Source organism: Meriones unguiculatus, chromosome 2 (assembly GCF_030254825.1).
Source record: "Meriones unguiculatus strain TT.TT164.6M chromosome 2, Bangor_MerUng_6.1, whole genome shotgun sequence".
NCBI classification, from domain to species: domain Eukaryota; kingdom Metazoa; phylum Chordata; class Mammalia; order Rodentia; family Muridae; genus Meriones; species Meriones unguiculatus.
Window position 1 is genome coordinate 52,664,596 of NC_083350.1, and position 16,143 is coordinate 52,680,738.

At 45.4% G+C, this 16,143-nt stretch overlaps 1 protein-coding gene across 2 annotated transcripts in view; it reads right to left on the reverse strand.

The window, feature by feature from the left end:
• Ctnna1 (catenin alpha 1) overlaps positions 1-12,989 on the reverse strand; it is a 125,304-nt gene extending 112,315 nt beyond the window's left edge. The window contains exons 1-2 of one of the 2 annotated variants that reach the window (XM_060377454.1): positions 12,835-12,911; positions 5,688-5,794 (exon numbers count right to left, since the gene is read on the reverse strand). The gene's annotated coding sequence lies outside the window, so the exon portion shown is untranslated. Of the gene's footprint in view, positions 1-5,687; positions 5,795-12,834 lie in introns of both variants that reach the window. The other variant, XM_021646475.2, reaches the window with a different exon arrangement.
• Between the last annotated feature and the right edge of the window lie 3,154 nt (positions 12,990-16,143).

Consider the following 16,143-nt stretch of genomic DNA (forward strand, 5'->3'; position numbering starts at 1 on the left):
AAGGTGTGCATGGCTACAGCCAAGTTTGAGACAGGCTTGAGAATAGCAACTAACTTTTACAAGATTGGTTTTGGCCAGGTGCAGTGATGCATACCTTTAAACCCAGCACTAACAGGCAGAGGAACAAAGAGAGCTCCAGAACAACCAGGGCTACCCAAGAGAAACCCTGTCTCAAAAAACCAAAAATATTATTTTGGGCTCATGGTTTTAGATATTTTAGTGTGTAACTAGTTGGTCCAACAACTGTAAACCTATGGCAACACATTAAGGAAAACATGGTAAAATAAAGTCTCCTGGCCAATTGGACCCCAATGCCCTCTAAGTCCCTTTGAAGACAGGCCTCCAGTGACTTAAAGACTTCCTACTAGGGGCCATCTCCTAAAGCAGTGGTTCTCAACTTGTAGGTCAAGACCCACTTAGAAAACCTCCATCTCCAAAACTATTTACATTACAATTCCTAACAGAAGCAAAATTACAGTTACGAAGTAGCAACAAACATAATTTTATGGTTGGAGTTCACAACATAAAAAACTGTATTGAAGAGTCACAGTTTGAGAAAGTTGAGAACCACTGTCCTAACCATCTCTCTGTGCAGTCCTGGCTGAACTAGGACTCAAAAGGTCTGCAGTACCCTCTGCCCGCTGAGCGGTGAGACTAAAGGATACAACACCACACCTGCATACTTGGGCCTTTGAAGGGTACTCTAGAGCCCAACTATACAGTATAAGCAAATCCTACTTTTTCCATCTCCTAAGTAAAAGTAAAATGTCCTTACAGTCATGTTCCTACAAGTCTATATATAGGATCTCTCCAAGCATTCAACTGCAGAGATGAATTCTTCAAACTTCACAGCGAACAACCCAACCATCCTCAGAATCCTACACTATCAACTCCTACAGCCTCCCCATCTCTGTGGCCAAAGCCCCACCAATCAGGTCCCCACAAGCAGACTCTCGGTTCTTTTCCCTCTCCTACTTCCCCCTCCTAGATCCTACCTAGTCAACACTTAACCCGTAACCCTCCTACTGGTACAATACACGCGGTTCTGGAAGCTCTGGCCTAGGTCTCATCTCTGGTCTGGAGGATGTGTGTGAGCCAGCAGTGTTCCGCTCAGAGACAGAGCACTTGCCTAGCACCAGCTGAGCCCTGGGCTCCATTCCCAGAACTGCTTATCAAGAGTGTGGGTGGAAGGGTTGTTACCCACGAATCTACAGTCCCCGCCATTCGACAAGCAGCTCTAGTTACCACTGTCACTGGATCACTCCTCTCTGAGAGGAAAAAAAGGATAAAGGCAAAACCTTACTCAGCCAACTTCACCTGCACTAGTTTGCTACCCTTCCCAGTCTGCACCCCATGAAAACAGGAGGGCCCCCAGATCTTTGCATTTACTTTTTCTCTGCCAAGAGAAAGAGCCTTCACATTTTTACACTGGAAAGCTACTCCTCTTCTTTCAAGACTCAGACACATCCTGTTCTACACTTCACAGAAAGGGTTGTCCCTGCTTCTTTAGATTCCCCCAGAATTTGCCATATGCAACTATAAAATGGAGCCATTATGAACACACATGGATCACAGCTGTTTGTTTGTTCTGAGACAAGATCTTGCCATGAAGCCAAGGTTGGCTTCATATACTTGTCAATCTTCCTGCCTCAACCTTCCACCCAAGTGATAAGACAACTGCAGGTATGTGCCACCAAAGCCAGTAAACAATCACTTTAAAAAAAAAAAAAAAAAAAAAAAACACAACTATCTTTCAGGGCAGTAATAGCACATGCCTTTAATCCCAGGACTCAGGAGGCAGAAGCCAGCCTGGGCTACAGAGCGAGCTCCAGGCCAGCTAGGGCTACACAGAGAAACCCTGTCCCAGATTCTTAACAATTATGTACAGGGGAGTGAAGGCCAGAGGACAACTTTGTTAATTCTCCCTTCTACTCTGTGGTTTCCAGAAATTCAAGCCGTCCTACCTGGAGGAAGATGCATTTACAAACGAACCATCTCATCTCTCTGGCCCATCTTCACTTTCCTGACCCAACTAAAGTAACACTCTAGCCAGGTGCAGGGGCACATGTTTGTAATGTTTCAAGTTTAACTTCAATAACTCAAAACTGTTCTAGTTTTCATCTAGCTACACTGACATCCAGAAAGCAATAAGGAATAAGATTAGCAAAAATAGATACAGATTGCAATTCCCACCCCTCACTGATATTACTAGGGTTAATCTCATTTAGCTGGGAAGCTTAACACCTCTCTAGCATCTTGCTTGTTGGCAGATTTTTAATGAAGGTGCTATATTTAATGGAATTCCTCCCAATGTTATTGACATTCAGCATAACACTTCCTTAAACTCTATAACACTACCTAGAAAACAGTTTTAAATAAGCTTAAATTTTCTTTCAGGGGTTACCTTCTTCCATTTCCTTGGATTTCACCACTTTCCAAGGGATTAAGCCCACATTTCATTTGACTACTTCCCTGTAAAATGACAGGCTTTTACAGATACACTTCAAAGTCAGTCTACAGCTTTTCTGAGAACCAAATGAACCCCAGGTCAATGACAGTAAGAAAAGGTGACACATGATTATTGGAAACCTTTGAAAATTTAGAGATCCTCAGAAACAGAAAATCCCAAACACTGCCTCCCTGGTGATTGTAACCTGTCTCTCCTTTTCAGCGTCCGGCTTTCTCACTCCATTATATTTTATAAACTATGATTATTTAGTACTGTGCACAGAAATGAAACTGAGCAAGTCAAGCCAGATTGTCCCAACTCATTACACTGTTGGGTCCTGACCTCCAACGTGAGGGCTGAGCAGACCCCTGCCAGGCTGCACAGGCAACACCTTCAGCTCAGGCTGCTCTGCGAGGACCTCCCTCATGCCTAATGGTCAACGTCCTGCACCCCAAAAGAAAACAGGCAAAGAGAAGAGGCGAAGTCTGTTTTAACTTGTGTCACTACCACTTTATCTCCATATAGAATGTAAGATGTGTTCTCCTATCTGAATTTAAGTATTTTCAATCTTTCCCTATTTTTGTGTATGTGTATGTATGTACATACATATATATATGTATATATAGACACACATATATGTACAGAGAGAGAGAGAGATGTGTTATTAGCGGGAAAAGGGAATGGTAGCAAATGCAGGCCTGAGCATGCTACAGCACACAGAGGTCAAAAAATAATCCATGGGTTTTCAGAAAACTGATGCACATGGAATGAGTCCAAAGACTCAAGAATGACTTAAGCAACATAGCTCTCTGGAACACTATTTCAAAAACCCCTTGCTTGGGGGGAGTATACACCCCCCAATGAATTTACCTCCAAGAGCTGCGCAAATATATAACTAAACCATACAATATTGCGTTTCAATTAATATTGAAATTATATAATATATAATCTGCTTCCAGAGACCCATCAACACAAACTCTAAAGAGGCTGAAAAAAAGAACAGCTGAGAAGGCGGGTCTGAACCCACCTGAGACACAGGGCACTGCTGACCGGACAGACACTAAGGACCATTGACACCATCTCCCGTGGAGACACACCACCTCGCAGACTTACTACATACCTACAAGCAGAAAGGACACTTCCACCCTATCCTAGGAGTGTGATCCGCCATCCAAATCCTCGAGCTTCACTCAGCAACCAGTCTACTACAAAATTGTAAAGTGCAAAGTGTCATGACATAACACATCTGACCCTAGCCTATCAGGTCTCATCAGGACTGTCTTTCATAGTCTGCTTCTATGGCCTGGTCAGGTTGCTCCCCCCTCAGGGGGAGGTGATCAAAGAGCCAGCCACTGAGTTCATGTCAGGGACAGCCCCTGCTCCCCTTATTAGAGAGCCCATTTGGAGACTGAGCTGCCACGGGCTACCTCTGTGCAGCTTATCTCCATGAATAGCCCTTGGTTGGAGTATCAGTCTCAGAAAAGCCCAGATTTCTTGGTTCTGTTGTTCTTGTGGAGCTCCAGACCCTTCCAGGTCTTTCTATCTCCCCCTTCTTTCATAAGATTCCCTGCACTATGCCCAAAGAACTCAAGAAGTTAAAAAGCAACAAATCAAGAAATCCAATTTAAAAATGGGGTACAGAGCTAAACAGAGAATTCTCAATAGAGGAATACTGAATGGCAGAGAAACACTTAAAGATATGCTCAACATCCTTACTCGTCAAGGAAATGCAAATCAAAACAATCCTGAGATTTCACCTTACACCTATCAGAATGGCTAAGATCAAGTGACAACACATGCTGGAGAGGATGTGGAGAAAGGGGAACCCTCTTCCATTGCTGGTGGGAACGTAAACTTGTACAACTACTTTGGAAATCAATTTGGCACTTTCTCAGACAATTAGGAATAGTGCTACCTCAAGATCCAGCTATACCACTCACAGGCATATATCCAAAAGATGCTCAAGTATACAACAAGGACATTTGCTCAACCATATTTGTAGCAGCTTTATTCATAATATAACCAGAATCTGGAAACAATCCAGATGTCCCTCAATTGAGAAATGGATACAGAAATTGTGGTACAATGGAATACTACTACTCAGCAATTAAAAACAAGGAAATCATGAAATTTGCAGGCAAATGGTGGAACCTAGAAACGATCATCCTGAGTGAGTTATTCTAAAAGCAGAAAGACACACATGGTATATACTCACTTATAAGTGGATATTAGACATAATATAGGATAATCACACTAAAATATGGACACCTAAAAAAACTAAGCACCTTGATAAGATGCTCAATCTTCATTCAGAGAGGCAAATGGGATAGATTGGAAGAAGCTGAAAATAAGGAGCCTACCACAGAGAGCATCTGAAAGACTCTACCCAGCAGGGTATTAAAGTGAATGCTGAGATTCATAGCCAAAGATTTATTTATTTATTACTTATAAAACATTCTGTCTGTGCACCAGAAGAGGGCACCAGATCTCACTATGGATGGTTATAAGCCACCATGTGGTTGCTGGGAATTGAACTCATGACCTTTGGAAGAACAGACAGTGCCATCTGAGCCATCTCTCCAGCCTGATCACCAGTGTCTTTACATATGGATTGAGTATGTTAGTCCCCAGTTGGTGGGGCTGAGAACAGTGGCATGACTGAAATCCCTAGCACTCTAGTATCAGCACTGGGAGGGCTGAGGCAGGAGGATCATGAGTTCAAGGCAAGCCTGAACTACATAGTGAGACTCTGTCTTCAAAATGGGAGGGTCTAGTGAAAGGTTATTAAGATACAGGGATGCTGCCCTCAGTAAGGAGAAAGCAAACATGGGTGCTCATGTGTGCATGTGTAAGTTTTCAATATATAATTCTGATTTTAAAAATTTAGAGAAATACAACCAGCCAGGCATGGTGGTGCATGCCTGCCTCTGCCTTCCTATTACTGGTGTGCCCACTTTCCGAGTGCTGAGACTCGGAACTCTGGCCCACGCGCTTGTGCAACACCACCATCCCCTGAACCATCCCCTCAACCAGTGACCTGCCACTTATTGGATACTGCCAACTATGAACAAGGAAACAAATCGAGTACCACAGGAAGCAGAAAGATAAAACATGAACATATTGACTTGAAGGACTTCACCATCTAGCAGAGCAGCTAGCAAAATAATTTCTACTATCAGAATTTTAGTAAAATTAAGTTAGCAAGCAGGGTGGTGGTGGTGGTGGTGGTGGCACACACCTTTAATCCCAGCACCTGGGAAGCAGAGGCAGGCAGGCAGCTCTCTATGAATTCAGAGGACAGCCCGGTCTACAGAGTGAGTTCCAGGACAGCCAAAGAAAATCTGTCTGGAAAAACCATAAAAAAAAAAAAAAGTTAGGTTAGCAACATGGTAATATTTAAATGATGAACTTGATTCACTGGTTTTACCTCTAAGAAACCCACTAATATGGATAAAAATATAGTTTGTCCCAGCACTCCATAACAGAAAGACTGTATTAGCATTTTATCACATCGGAAGTAAAAGTAAACACCCTTTATAAATCATCTTACTCATTAGACAGATGACAAAGTTCAAACTATAAGGCTGAGTCTCATAAGAATAAAAACTCCAAAGATTATGCTATCATAATTCATCAGGTTAACAAACATATAATCAATGACAAATTAGTAACAAGAAACAACTCATTCACATAATTCTAACTCTATTGTGTAATTTAACCTTTTAAGAATTATATATCAAGGGCTACAAAAATGGCTCCGTACTTCAGAGCACTTGCTACTCAAATCATTGAGGACCAGAGTTCAGATTCCAGCACCTACACTGGGCATTTCACAAATGCCTGTAACTCCAGCTCTGGGAATTAAACACCCTCTTCTGGCCTCTATGAGCACCAACACATACAAATGTGCATACATTCATGCATACACACAGATACACACGTGTACACACGTGAGTAAAATAAAATATACTTTAAAAATTCTATTATGCAGCCAGGTGTGGTAGTTCATGCCTGTAATGTTAGCACAGGAGAAATTGAGGCAGTATGATAGCCACTGAGCTTGAGGCCAACCTGAGTTAAAGAAACAATTCCAAAATAAAAGGATAGGGAATGCAGTCACATTTTTTTTTTTACCTTAGTGCTCACTGAGCAGACATAAAGCCGCTAGAATAACGAATTCCTTCCTGCCCAGAGTCTAAGTTAGCTGAGAGGGGTAGAAAGGAAACCACCAGGGGAAGTTCCAAGTCTTTGGATTTCATGATTTCTTAGAGCTGTAACACCAAAAGTAGTGAAAACAAATTCAATTATAAACTTTTTTAAGTTCAGCAGTAAGGTAAGTATTTAACCCCAGCACTCAGAGGGCAGAGACAGGCAGATTTCTGAGTTCAAGACCAGCCTGGTCTATAGCCAGGACTACAAAGAGAAACCCTGGGGTGGGAGAGTGGCGGACAGCAAGGGACTTCTGTCTAACAAAGGAATACTACAATCAACAGAGAGGAAAGAGAACCAGCGCAATCAGATAAAGTGTCTACAAATTACTTCTCTGGTAACGGATTACCATGCAGAATATTCTTTAGCACGAGAGAGGCACAGGAAGGCAGATAGCTGATAGTTAGAACCAGGCTGGTCTATATGTGAGGAGTTCCAGGATAGCCAGGGCTACATAGACACCCTGTCTCAAAAAACAGACAACAACAACAACAAGAAAGTATGTAAAAACTATCAAACACACCACCAAAAAAAAAAAAATTAAGCCCAAGCTAGGGATTTGGTCAGAGTATTGCTCTGACCTAGAACATGTAAGACACTGTGGGTTCAATTCCTAACACCCACATGCTAGCTTACAGTGGTCTTTAACTCTGTCAGCTTCACGGAAATCTGTGCAGGTTTCTGTGACCACCAGGCCAACAGAGAAACAATCCGCATGGAGCAAGAAGGAGATCTGGTTCAACACAATTCAGTAGTTGGTGCTGGCTCAAACTTTTATTTAGAGTCTAGCACTGGGCAGTTTGCTTTAGGCATATTTAAGTACAGTACAATTTGGAAAAATGTTTACTAGTGTTACATAATCCCCTGTATACAGGAGGCATAATCATATCAAAACTATTCTCAAAGTACATGTCACTTCTTCCATAAAGGTGGGTTCTAGAAACAGGCTACATGTACTATCTTAAGGGCCTAGGGGAGGATCTGGTTTAGTCTCAGTCATACAGATATAGTACAGAGGTCATTTGGGCTGTTAGCCACCTCCAGTCCTGGCTGTGGAAGCTTGCCATACAGATAACACAAAAGTCACCTAGACTATTAAGTATCTGGTCCTGATTGTGTGGGCCTGGGAGGGAAGGCCCTGGCCACACAGATCCTGCAAAGGTTGCCTAGATTATTAGCCACCTCCTGCCCTGCTTGTGGGAGCTTGGTGTGGCTTAACCCTACAGACAGCACAAGGATCACCTAAGTTACTAGCCACCATTCCTGGCCTTCTGGGCAGAAAACAGGTCATACATCTTTTCCTTTTAGAAGACAAGCCTGCATGTTTAACATTCCTGGTTTCCCTGGTGCCATCTGTGACCTCTGTGCTCCTGACAGAAATCTAACCCCCTCTTCCAGTTCCATGGCACTAAGCACATGGTGCAGATACCCATACAGGCGACCACCCATGCATATAAAATTTTAAAACTTAAAAAAAAAAAAAAAAAAGGGCCGGGTATGGTGGCACACGCCTGTGATCCCAGCACTCTGGGAGACAGAGGTAGGTGGATCTCCAGCCTGGTCTACAAAGTGAGTCCAGGAAAGCCAGGAAAAGGGAAGGCCACACAAAAATGGTCAAATTCAAAGAGACAAACAGAATGGAGAGAGCTGAATGAGAAGCTACTGTTTGAGGAGTACAGAATTCACTTTGTTCTAAGGAACAAGGAAACTTTTTTTCCAAATTGTACTGTACTTAAATATGCCTACAATAAACTGCCCGGTGGTTTGAACCAACACCAGCTGAGCTGTGTTGAACCAGATCTCCTTCTTGCCCCATGCAATTGTCACTGTCAGCCCCAGTGGTTGCAGAAACCTCCAGAGATTTCCCCAGAACTGGCAGAGATTGCATAATCACGTACACTTACTTAAAGTCAATAATCATACACTAAAAAAAAAGTTTAAATAGTAAATTTTGTTGTGCACATCTTACCACAAAAAAACTAATTGTTTCCCTGCACCCACATGGTAGCTTACAGCTGTCTTTAAATCTCATTCCAGATTAGGCACCTGTTCCAACCTCTCTGTGGATACCATTCTACATATGATGCTGAGATACATGTTCCGGCGCACACAAAAAATAAAATAAAATAAAAATCCTAAAAGCAAATGAAGGATGGTAAATAGCACTATCATTTATCAGTACAATTTTAGGATTTCTGGATCCTTTCTGCCATGGGGGGAAGGGTCTATTCAGTTTTTGGAGGGGAATAGAAACATTTATTACAAAACATTCCAACAAAATGGCAAAAGACCCAGCATAGGATACAAAGGACAAGGAACAACTGACAACAGAAAATCGGTCTGGTAGTCAAGGATGCAGCTCAGTTGGTAAGTGATTGTCTAGCATGCAAGTGGTCCTGGGACTCATGCCCAGTACCACATACACCGGGATTACAGCAGGTTGTAGGAACAGTTCCAGAAGTTCAAGGTCATCTGCAGCCATATAACAAGCTGAGTCAATTCTGAGCAATATGAGACACTGTCTCAAAAATAATAATTAAAGGCTCCCAAACAGCTCATTGGGTAAATGCACTTACTATTAAGACATAATCTGTGTTAGACCCCCAGGAACCACATGGTGGAAGGAGAGAAGCAACTCACAAAAGTTGTTCTCTACCTTCTGCATGTTTGTGAGAGTGTGCGTCTGTGTGTGCGTGCATGCGTATGTGTGTAAATGTGATTGTGAAAAAAAAATACTTTTTCTAAGACAGAATCTTATTATATAGCCTTAGCTAGCCTAGAACTCCCTATATGCAACAGGCTGCTTTGAACTCAATTCTGCTTCAGCAGTATGAGCAACTACATCAACCCTGCCCCACCCAGAAGAAAATTAATGAAAGGAAATTGGTCTGAAATTTTAAAAGCTAGAATTTAGAAGCTCTTGAATCTCAACATAAGACTAACCAGAACAGTTACAAAGCACTAAGTCTGAAAAGTAAGTGTATGAACTCTGGGCTGCCAAGACAGCTCAGCAGGCAAAGGCACCTGTCACCTGACAACCTCAGCTGGATCACTAGGACCCACAGAGTGGAAGATAAGCAACCTCCCCAAGTTGTCTCTTTCCTTTTAGGGACTTAAGAGCACAATCACCCTGAGCAGCAGAGTAGGACCTGGTTTCAAAACACAGAAGAAAAGAGCAAATAAAGTCAACTGATAGCAGGTATTCCTGGGGTGCTAACAGTTTGCTGTTTCTTAGTGGATACAATGATGTTCAGTTCCTACGAAATCACTAGCAAGTGACCATAATTCGAACACTTTTCTCTAATTGTACTTCAATTTCAAAAAGGTTTACTATTAAATATTAAAGACAAAGCCTTATACCAGGAGTACACACCTTTGATCCTGGCACTGGTCTATGCACAGCCTGGTCTGTGCAGAGTTACAAGACAGCCAGGACCACATAGAGAGACCCTGTCTCAAAACTAAGATAAAACCTTATTACCCACACACACTCACTTCCAAGAAGTCACAGAAGTCATGCACAGAAAATATTTACCAAACAATATAAAAGATGCAACTACAGAAGCTGTACAAGACATCAAAACAAGGAAAACCCAGGGGCTTCAAAACTATTAAAAAAAAAAAATTGCCAGGTGGGTGATTCATAGAAAGCAACATGGTCCAGAAGTTAAACCACAGGGGGAATAAAATTGAGGGAGTGTGGTGGTTCACAACTGTAATCCCAGTACTTGAGGGACTGCTGCAGGAAGACCACTAAATACAATCAAGACCCTCTGCTAAATGAAAAACAAATCAAATAAGCAACTAAACATCTTACTCAGATACTACTGAGTGGAACACAGCTCAAAAGTCTAGAACTGGAGTGGAAGCAAAAACATAGGAAAAGAAAGGCATGTAAATAAAACACTATACAGACGGTTCTGTCACTGATTAGATTTGGGTAGAAAAAAAGAAAAGGGATAAAGTTGATGAAGTTCAAGTTAACCAAAACAGCAGTTTGACTGGAATCAGTTACCTCACCTGTCACTGCACCATAAGCTAGACTCCAGAAGATCTTTTTCCTCATTCAATACAGCATCTAATTTGCCCTCCTTGCCAGATACTAAACCAAAGCCTAGGGCATGAGCCTTGCCTTGAAGGGGTTTACAAGGCTCACTTTCCAGCAAGGATGGCAACACAGCTCTCAAAACAGTACAACACGAACTAAAGTGACCAAGAAAACTTACCACAAAGTTTGCTACCAGAAATAAGAATGCTGGATCCTGAGACATGACTCAAGAGTTCACAGCTTCAGAAACTTTACTAACATGTCTTGACCGCCAACCACAATCCAATCTTCATTTGGGTCCTTTCCAAAATACAGCTCCATTCATCCAGATCACCTTCACCGGCATGACCCACCCTGTCAACCCCTCACTTTTACACCCGAATTCAAATCATCTGTCTCTAAGCACCAGCAAGAAATAAAAAGCTGCCCAGATCATGAATGCCCCTACAGTGGCATATTACAACTTTAGAATAAAATGTAAACACAACCATGTGTGACCTGGCCTTTGCCTCCCCTGACAATCTCAGGTGAGACCTCCTCCCTACTTCAGCACACACAATACACAGGTCTCCTCTAACCTCTAGGCCTCCAAAACCTTGCAAATGCTCAGGCCACTTGCACCTGTTAAGGATCCTATTCCTTCACTCCTGTCCCAGTTGTAGCCAGTACACATAACTTCAACAAGCAGCGATGTGTGTACTGTCATTATGTGAGTTTCTTTAATATTTTTTTCAAGGTACACGTGGGTCAGGAGAGACATCTACACTCAAAATAAGGTGCTGGATGTTAGCAACTAAGGTTGACCGCAAAGGTAGGGGGCGTGCAGCTCAATGGCAGAGCACTTGCCTTGCAGGCACAGGCTCTAGGTTTGTTTCTCCAACAGCACAGTAGTAGGGGGTGGGGCTTGATGAGAGAAGGCACTAGGCAGTTAAGTGATACTTTTTCCAGTCTTCAAAGAAAGGATTTTTAAAACCTTTTTTTTAACTTACTACGTCAGGAAGGATTAACATCTGAGCAGAGGCTACAAATGATTTCCCCACTCCATCCTTTTGTTAAAAAAAAAAAAAATAAACAAATTCCATTTCTTAGAGCAACATTCACCCGTAGTCTTTAAAAAAAAAAAAAATCAATGTTAAACATAAAACGTCCTTATCAAAACACCTACCATCAAGATACAATACACAACACAATGATATAAGCACAGGTTACATCGTGAATTGTAAAATTCTATACAAAACACATTTAAGAAACAAATGCTCTGGGGAGGAACATCAGAGGCCACCTATCAACAGCCGACCTGGGTCGACCGCAGATTATTGGGGTGGCCACTGCCTGCAAACCAAGGTTACAGTCAACACCCCGCCCCGGGCCCCCAAGTTCCACACACACGTTTACAAGTTCCTTTTAAAGTAGGAAGGCAGGGCGTGACCATGGCACGCCTGCGATGCCCGCCCTCGGGAAGCTGAGGCAGGCCGACCGGGCGTTCCGGGGCAGCCTGGGCTACTTGGCCAAGCCGCTCTCGGGGGCTGAGCGGCGCTAACTCCAACGACACTCCCGGAAACTGAAGCGTAAAGCCGGCCAGGCACCGCGCGAGGGAGGCGGAGGACGTTCAAAGTAAAGATGTAACCAACTCCCGGCCACAAGTCCACACGGACGCGGCGCACCTTAGGGACCGGGGCTCCGGGGGACGGGAAGCGGCGACTCCCCGCGTCGGCGGGCCGGACCGCCGGCCGCTCGGGCGTCGGGTCCCGGCGGCGGGGCGGGGGAGGGGAGCGGCCGGCGCAAAGCCGGGGGACAATCGCGCCCCCGGACGGCCCAGTGCCCGGCCGCCCGGGCCACGCCGAAGCTCGGGCCCCGGCGGGGGAGGGCGCCCGAGGCCCGACTCCCGCCCGCGCGCGCCCCCCGCCCCGGGAGACAAAGTTGACGGAGCTGGAGAAAGTTTTCCCAGGAAGCTTCGCTCCGCTTGCCCGGGCGCCGGGCTCCGCCCGCCCGGCCGCCCAGGCCCAGGCCGCTCCGGGAAGCCGCCCCGGCCCGACGCTCCGCGGGCGGCGGCGGCCCCAAGCCCGCGCCGTCGGCCCGGCCCCGCCGGGGGCCCGCGCGCGCCCCGAGGGAAGGTGCGGGGACTTACCTGCGGCGAGCGGGACGAGCGCGGGACGGGTCCTGAGGCGCCAAGCCGACGGCCGCCGCTTTGTCTCCCGCCCGTCCGGCTCCCGGGAGGAAATGGGCCGCCCTGCGCCCCCGCCCCCGGCCCGCCCCGCGCCCGCCCGCCCTTCCCGGCACCTCCCTCCGCGCGCTCTTCCCGGCGCCTCCCGCCGCCTCCGCGCCGCCCGGCCCGGCCGGCCGCGCCCCGGGCTGACCTGGGTGAGCCGTCCACGGGAGGCAGCTGACGACTCCGGGCCCGGACCCCCGCCCCGGGGTCCTGTCTGTGCGGCCTCGGGGCGCGCGGAGCCGGACCCCCGACGGGGAGGCGGAGCGGACACTCAGGGAACAGCCGGGGAGGGCGGGCGGAGGGCAGGTGAGTCACGGCTCCCAGCTCAGGTGAGTCTCGGGGCGCGGCCCCGCAAGACCCCGCCCCGTCCGGCTCCCCGGGACCGGGTTCCTGCTACGCACCCAGCAGAGGTGCCGCCCGGCCGGCTGCCTTGCTTTACTGGAGTTTTCCAAGTAAAAGTTCCGGACACAGTGGCCAACTTGTGGTTTCTCTTCTTTCAACCATGTGGACCCTGGGGATTGAACTCGGATTGCGGGGCTTGGTGGCCAATGCCAACTTACCCTAAACGCTTAGCCCTCCTGCACGCCTCCCAGCTGCTGGGATTCTAGGCCTGCACTATTACAGCTGGTCTTTTAGGGCCTCCTACAGTGGGCAGATGAGAAAGATGGCTCGGTGGGTAGAAGAGGTGTTTGACCCTCTACCAGCAATGCTAGCCTGAGATGTGGGAAGACAGAATCAAGGCCACAAAGTTGTCCTCCGACTTCCACACTGGTGCGCACACATACCACACATACACAATAATAAATACAAATGAATTTTTAATTTAAGAAAAGAAGGTTGGGACTGGTGAGATGGCTGCTCTTCCAAAGGGCCCAAGTTCAAACCCCAGCACCCGCGTGGTGGTTCACAACTTTCTGTAATTCCATTTCCGGGGGATCTGATAACTCACACAAATGGAGACAGAGCACCAAGGTAAATTATTGAAGAAGAAGAAGAAGAAAAGAGGGTTGGAGATGTCTCAGTGATGGAGTGCTTGCCTAGTGCTCCCTGAGTTCAATACTCATTACTACAAAAAGGAAAAAAAAAAAAATAGAACATACCTTCACAAGGCCATTCTTGTCCAACCACACTCTATTCTGCTTGTAGCTTTGGGATTTTTGATTCCCATAGTCTCCTCTGACTGGAGTGGCTATGGTTTCCCCTATTTCACTTGGCTATGTCAGAACATAATAATCACATAATAAATATTTGTGTTTGGCCTAGCTATGAGCACAATCTTCCGGTACTAAATCAAGAAAATTATCACTAAAAAGAATCTTTCTCAAAAAAAAAAAAGGCTTCTTTATTTGCCTAAACCAATAAAACAGTTAAAAATCTTTTGACTCAAAACCTTTTTAAAAAACTTTATTATTTAAAAACAAAAAAGCTGCCTTGGAAAGGCAGGGGGATCTCTGAGTTTGAGGTCAGCCTGGTCTACAGAGTGAGTTCCAGGACAGCCACGGCTACACAGAGAAACCCTGTCTTGAAAAAACAAAAAAATTTAAATAGACTAGTGAGATGACTCAGTGGAGAAAGGCTCTTGCCCAACCCAGACGACCTGAGTTCAGTCCCCAGCACCCACAAGGAGGAAGGACAGAACTGATTCCCAAAGGTTGTCTTCTGACCTCCTCGTATGCACCGTGGCTTGCATATGTGCACACACACAAATAAATACAATTTAAAGGAATTGAAAGAATTGGTGGTATGTGCCTGTAATCACAGCACCGGAAGGATTGAGGAAGTAAGATTGCTGTAAATTTATGGCCAGCCTGGGTCACATAGTACAGGCAGGCATGGCTACGTGGTAAGATAAATTAAGATTAAGTAAAGTAAGTGAATAAATAAACTAGGAAAAACAGTGTGAAGGGATGTTGGGTCCAGAAGGCGTTAAGAACTGTTGTGTCCTGGAGCCCAGTGACTGCCTTTTCTATGTGTTGTCAAGTCCTTGATGATGATCTTATCTACACTTGACAGGAAATATGCTGACAAGTCCAGAATTATGTTAACTCCTTATACCTTGTCTCTGAACTTGAGACTTAACATATTCAGGTCTCTGTTTGATACCTCTCTCCATTTGGCTTCCCTAGGCCTGTGAAACCTACATGACTACATAGCTAAAACTGCCTTCCCGATACCTCTCCAGACCTGCCTACCCCACAGCAGGGGTCATTGCCTAAATCAGAAGCTTTAATCCAGAGCTGGCGCTGTGACAGAGGCCTGTAATCTCGGCACCAGGGGAGGGAGAAGCAGGCGGATCTCTGTGAGTTTGAGGTCAGCCTGGTCTACAGACTGAGTCCAGGACAGCCAAGGCTACACAGAGAAATGAGCTCATTAAAAAAAAAGAAAGAAAGAAAAGAACAGAAAAGAAACTTTAATCAGGGGGCTGGAGAGATGGCTCAGTGGTTAAGTGCAGGGTCTGCTCTTCCAAAAGACCTGGGTTCAATTCTCAGCACCCGCATGGCAGCTCACAACTGTCTGTAACTCCATTTCCAAGGGATCTGACACCTGCACACTAATGCACATAAAATAAAATAAAAAAATTTAAAAAAAAAAGAAACTTTAATCATAAACCTTGGAGTTGGGGGTGGAGAGATGGCTCATTGGTTAAAAGCATTTGTTGCTCTTACAGACACCTATGTTCAGTTCCTAGCACCTTTAAAGTGGTTCGCAACCATCCATACCTCTGGTTCTAAGGGACCTCATACATTCTCACCTCCACAGGCCTCAGACACATGTGGTACACACACATATATGCGTATGTGCAGGCATCTCATGCTTATGAAATCAAATAATTTCAAAAAAAAAGCAATCTTGGAATTATCCTTGACTCTTCCTTCTCACACCTTTTGCCATCTTGTCCTCCTGCCTGAGTTTCACAGGAGACTCTTAGCCTGTCTCCCTTCTTCTGCCTTTGCCTGACTCATTTCAGCCTCAGCATTGCAGCATGAATGATCCTTTAAAGCTTCAGTCCGATACTGTTACCAGCTCTGCCCACAACCTCCAGTAGCTCTCACCCGTCAGAGCAAAAGCCAAGGTCCTTATAAGGACCTCAAGAGCTCACTTGCCCCTACACACTTCTCTGACACAGTGGCCTCTTTACCACTCCAGGATAGGCTCTTGCCTGAGGGCCTATCTTCCTGCCTGGAATGCTTTCCTCCAAATACCAGCCTGACTCACGGCTTTGTCTCT